The 6,282-nt window shown below is 43.1% G+C and overlaps 1 protein-coding gene across 1 annotated transcript in view; it reads right to left on the bottom strand.

Annotated features, from left to right (window-relative positions):
- GPC3 (glypican 3) overlaps nt 1-6,282 on the bottom strand; it is a 495,953-nt gene that overhangs the window by 316,990 nt on the left and 172,681 nt on the right. The window lies entirely within an intron of this gene.

Below are 6,282 nucleotides of genomic sequence, written 5' to 3'. Positions count from 1 at the left end.
AATGCGAAGCCAACAAGCCTATTAATCACTGCTAACAGCTGCTGTAAAAACATCAATATTGTAGATAGACAGATCTTTTGTTATGATGGAAGTCATGGGTACAAGCACATTTTTAATATGCTAGAACAGGAAGTTCTACCATCACTGTTGGCCTATTTTCCGTATTCTGCATGGAAATCCTACTCCAAGGATGTCATACCTCCCAACTGTCCCACTTTCCAGGTGGGGTGGGCAGTTGGGAGTCCCCAACGGAGTGCATCCACTCACAACTTATTTTCTTATGTTTTGTTTTATCACCCAAGAATAGATGCTGTTCGCATGCGTCTATTCATGCCCCCAACAGTGGCGAAAACAGGGGCATGGCCTTGCGGGAGTGGTGGAAGTATAGACCATGCCTCCTTTCCACTAGGCCACGTGCCCCAAAATTCCTCCCTTCTCAAAGTTGGGAGGTATGTGCATGTTGTAAATAAGGGAGACAGATGAACTATGGATGGTGGAGAGAAATCATCAAACATTGGTTGCTAACAATCAATGGTTTGTAATCAATAATAATAATAATCGATGACCAACCCTTAGTTGCATGGGATTCAGGGGAGAGATGTGCCACAGTGCAGTGGTGGAAGGCGTCTGTGCAGTCAACGCAGAGGAAGTAACTTTTTGTTTACTCTCCTCTGTGGCGTTATTTCTAGTAATTATTCCGGTTGCAGCCTTTTGCTTTGCAACAATAACAGGAAATGCAGGAGCGGCATTATCTCCACACTAGTGGCAGCTTTGTACATGGTCCCTTCCTGACTGCAGGGTTACACCACCCTGGGATAAACCTTACATATCCAGATAAACACTTTCATCTTATTACACATTGTCATCATTTGTTTTTACGAATTGTTTATTAAAATCTACTTTGTTTCAAATACAATGCATTATGAGAATGTTCATAAAATATATCATCTAAAGGGGAATATACAGAATGCAGCATGGCCCTTGCTCCCTCCCAGGGTTGTTCAACGCACTCCAGCATCGCCAAGTCCTACATGCACTTGCCGATGCCGGCACCCCGCCGGGTCCTTGCTGCCACCAATATTGGCGGCAGCATTCATCGACCAGTGTGTACGGTCCTTTAGGTTTAGTTATGTGGTGAGAGACAGGGTTTGCATCTATATGTCCACATATTTTATGATGGGAAGCCATAAGCACTAGTTTTGCTTACTGCACTGACCAACGTGAATAATTTCTGGACCACCAACCTGAGGCTCCCTTGCAAGTGTCCCAAGGCACCCACAGTTTGGGAACCACTGGGTTAAGCTGAGCTTGGTCAATCCCACAATATAGCTGGTACTGGTAGACCCTATTGAAAATAGGGGGCTGCAGAAGATATCTCCAATTATTGCTATGGAGACATTTAGGGAATGCTTGAAATTTGCAGATGCCACCCAGACATGGGAGTTTGGGCCATATATCCCTTAAATTTCTTTGGATAAATGTGCTCTAAATAAAGAAAACTTGAATTACATTTAAAATTGGCTTATTTGATTCTAAAAATGAAAATCTTATAATAAAAACTTCAATGCAACGCCTGACAAGACAGAGCTATAACATAAAGACAAATAAGTTACAGCATATAACTATACATAAATACATCAATCAAAATAACATCTTTACAACAGTGGGAAAATATTAAAAACTCCAACAGAGACATGAAGCGAGAATATTTGAGAAACAACAATTTACTCCGTCTTTAAACTGCCAGACAGTTCCTCCAAACACTACTGAGATTACTTCCAAAACAGCAATCAGATCTATTATTGAGAGCTCTCAGTCACATTTAATGAGACAAAGCAGATTCTACAAGAACTTCCCGGTCTCTTCATTCCCAACTTGAAAGTGGCCAATTCTGGTCCCAAATATGTAGGGTATACTTTGCTACCTCCCAGCTCAGTGACGACAGACTCCTTGTGAGTTCATGAGAAACAATCAGTTAGTTACCTCTTCTAGGGTACATCCAGTGGCGTCGAGGGGGTACTTTTTACCCGGTTCACACACTCCCCTCCCATGCTGCAGAGAGCCGGGCAGTGGAAGTAGAGAGGACAGGCTGCTGCTGCAGCACAGCCTCTCTCTCACTGCTCAGTGTTGTGTGTGGCAGGGCCGGATTTGTCACTAGGCCCGTGAGGCACGGGCCTAGGGGCGGCACCTGTTATGGGCGGCAGCTGGCAGGCACCTGCTGTCGCGCAGTTTGCCAGTCCGACACTCCTTTACAGAGCGGCAGCCTGCCACCGCTCCTCAGTGCAAGGAGGAGGTCTCTATCCTCTCTGCCTCCGTCCTCACAGCTATGCCAGTGTGGTCAGCAGCGCTGCTGCTGCCGTTCTTTGGCTGCCGATGTACCTGTCCAACTCTGCCCGCACTGCAGCCTGAAGCTACAGATACCCGTCCCTCCCTTCTTCCGAGCAGGGCATGTGCCCTGCTCACACGCTGACAATGTGAACCTCCGGAGTCCGTCCGTCTGCTACTGCCTGCACTCAGGTTACGAGCCCCCCTCCCTCCTCTCCTCTCTTCATGCTGCACGGAGCAGAAAGTGTCTGGAGCACTTAACTGTTTGCATCCTGTGTCTAACAGTAAGTGCTAATAAAGTATGTTATTGGTGACTAAGTGCTGGTGTTTTTTTTTTTTTAATTATGGCATATACAGTGTATATATATATATATATATATATATATATATATATATATATATATATATATATATATACATACATACATACATACACACACACACACACACACACACACACACAGGTGCACATATACATACATATATATGGAAGGGGGGGGGGGGGCGGCCCAAAATGTTGTGCCTAGGGGCGGCCTGACCCCTAAATTCGCCCCTGGTGTGTGGGTGAGAGGCAGCATCCTGTCCTCTCTCTCCCTGAGCGGGTTTCCTACCTGCCGGAAGGTCGGCCGTCCGCACATGGCCGAACCTCCTGACAATTTTTTTTACAGGGTCGTGGCCACACACGCTCTGAATGTACACGCTCCCTTTTTTATCGGGGCCTGGATGCGCTGTTGGTGGCCCTGGGTACATTTACTAAAGCTTCTTAGAATGAAAAGAGGTGATGTTGCCCATAGTGACCAATAAGAGTCTGTTTATCATTTTCAAGAATACAATAGAGAAATGATCAAGTTTTTTTTTTTTTTTGAAGCTTTAATAAATGTAACCCGTAGTGTGTTTGGAGGATCTATATGAACATCGAGATCCCATTTGATATGGAGGTGAGAAATGCGTTACAGCAGAAGACCTGGAAATGTGCTGCAATGGAGCAACAGTAGGTTATTTTTATTTTTGTCATGTGATATTGACATAACCCTCATAAACTTTGCCCATGCGATTACATACCCGCTGTACAGTCCAAACATATCATTTATTTTCTATTTCTTCACTTTCCCACGCTCCTGATTCCATGCCAATAGTGCTTGGTGATCATACAGATGTGTTCACATACATACATTTGGCCTCCTTTTGTGTACCAAAGGACTTAGTAGGATTAGATGTATTTTTTGTGTCTTTTTCCATAAAAATGTGTCTTATTTGCAAAACGGAGGAAATAGGATGCATAAGCAGCTTCAGCTGATTAAAATCAAGTGCTGCATGTCTTATATTTAGTGTGCATATGTATCTGAATAAGAAATGAACATTATGGAGTTTTTCTGGAAATGTTTTGCAAATAAGACACATTTTAATTGAAAAAGGCACAAAAAAAGTCACCCGGCGCTAGAGTTTCACTTGGAGCTCATGTGTTATGTATAATGCGACTTGTAGGACAGATAAATGTGGATACATCTGTAGATAACACCTAGCCTTATATTGCAATGCCTATTTATGTATAGATTGTAAGCTTACGAGTGGGGCTTTACCTCTATGACTATCTTTTTTTTTATTTTAACACTGTTGTTTCCAATTGTTAAGTACAGCTGACTGCTACACTATATATGACACTACACTATATAAGAACCTGATAATAAATAATAACTAAATAAACTTGACTATGAAGCCCACTTTTCAACTAGTGATCTGCAAACTCTAGAACCACCTCTGGCTAAAAGAATAGTTAAAATCCAAGCAGATAAAGCAACACAAGAGGTAACTAATTGTTTCACATGAGATTACGAGGAAGACTTCTTTGTCAAAAACACATGTATACAAATTAATGGATAAAAAGTGACTAACACCAAAGTTGGTACCGAAAACCAATTTAAAACAACACCTTAGGGGAGTGTTCAATTGGCAGCCCACATCTCTGCGGCACAGGGAAAGGCTATTCTAGCACCAAAACAATTGGGTCTCAAGTGTGGAAACTCACTGATTCCATGTAAACTGCAGAATCAATGTTTTTTGCCGTGTGGGAGACTTTATTTTGAGGGGTATTCATTGCTAATTGAATACCTACCTTAGGGCCAGATATATCAAGCTTCAAAAAGTGATAACATGAAGAGTGATAAACAAATAGTCAATCAGCTAATCAGACAGGGACAGAGTGGAACTCAGTTCCACCACCTGTAATAGCAGGTGGAACAAGTTCCACTGCTACCACAGCCCTGCACGGTAATTACAACAGTAAATCCAGCCTACTACACACGTCAATAGAGATGCAGGCAGCACTAGAATCACTGATGAGATGCAGCCATCTCCCCCTTCCTCAGCTCCTGGAAGCTCCATGGTTCTCATCCACCAGTGGTCCTCCCACCTGGTACTTACACACACACACTGTCTCCTCCTCATGTTCCAGTATCTTTATTTTTCAGGGAGAAATTAGTTCCACCATCTCCCTAGGACCTCTTTAAGCCCTGGGTCGATCCTATAACTAGGTAACTATGGGGCAGATTTATTAAGCTTGGAGAAGAGATAAACTGGAGATAAGGCAAAAGGAGATAAAGCACCAGCCAATCAACTTCCAACTGCCATTTTCAAACACAGTTCATTGGCTGGCACTTTATCTCCTTTTGCCTTATCTCCAGTTTATCTCTTCTCCAAGCTTAATAAATCTGCCCCAAAATCCCTCCTTCTCCTACTACCCCATGTAACTGCTGCTTGACATTCTACTAGTCTACTACCCCAGATAATTGCTTCTTCTGCTACTAGCACCCCATGTAACTATTGCTTCTACAGAGTGGGACTGGGGCATCCCCGATCACAAGCACCTGAGTCCTGACCTGCTCTAAGTAAACTGAAAGAGGTACAGATAGTGCCGACAGCCGTTTCAACCGGATCTCCGGTTTTCCAAAGGGGTGATCCAGTTGAAACGATTGTCGGGTCAGCCCTGTTGTACTCTCTCACTAAGATGTTGTAACTTTTTAAATACAAATCTTTTGTTCACTTCTAAACCACGAGTGCTGGTCTGTTCCTTGCCTACAACCAAGGTTGGGTAAGTGCTGTATTTATTTTTTAATGGACCCTGCACCACGATCCGTATAATTCATATTGCGAGTGCCATTTTGTGACTGCGCTATATTGTACATATATATATATATATATATATATATATATATACCCATGAAGTTACACATTGACCAAGTTTATACTGCCTTTACTTTGTTTTGACAGTGTAATATTCTCCCATGCAGTTTGCGGCCAGTAATGACAAGTGCATGGGTGCCCCCCTGTCTAAAGTGCTCAAGGCTTGATCTGGCACTCCTTCCCTGGTGTACATCTGTGCAAGGACTGAGACCCATAGATGCTGCGTTACCATCTGGTGCATCTTTGGATGCACTGTTGGTGAAACCTCCAAGTGACCTTTTAGCCACTTAGCTATTACTGTACCTCCCAGTCGCCATTACTACTGCCATGGAGCCACAGCTCCAAGAGATAAAGAACGCATGCTAAGAATTGTAAAGGCAGCAAGAAAAGATGGGGAGGTGGATGTCATCGTCCACCTTGGCACAAATGACCTGGTTAATGCTGAAGTCATGGCCGTAAAAGATGAATTTAGAAAGTTAGGAACTGCTCTAAAACAGGTGGCAACCACTGTAACTTTTTCAGAAGTATTGCCAGTACACCAAGGGGAAGATAGAACTCTGAGAATTAGAAACTTCAATGTTTGGCTAAGGAAATGGTGCAACGAGGAGAGATTTGGATATTTAGGTCAAAGTCAAGCTACCTGGCAAGACAGAGCCTTATATAAAAGTGATGGCCTGCACCCATCTTCAAGGGGAACGAGAATATTAAGTGAGAAGTTTGGAAGCTTCATAAGCAACTATTTAAACTAGCAGAGGGGGGCAGTGAACCAAATAAGAA

The sequence above is a fragment of the Crinia signifera genome, chromosome 9 (genome assembly GCF_055691185.1).
Source record: "Crinia signifera chromosome 9, ASM5569118v1, whole genome shotgun sequence".
NCBI lineage: Eukaryota > Metazoa > Chordata > Amphibia > Anura > Myobatrachidae > Crinia > Crinia signifera.
This window is presented reverse-complemented; position numbering and strand designations above follow the sequence as displayed.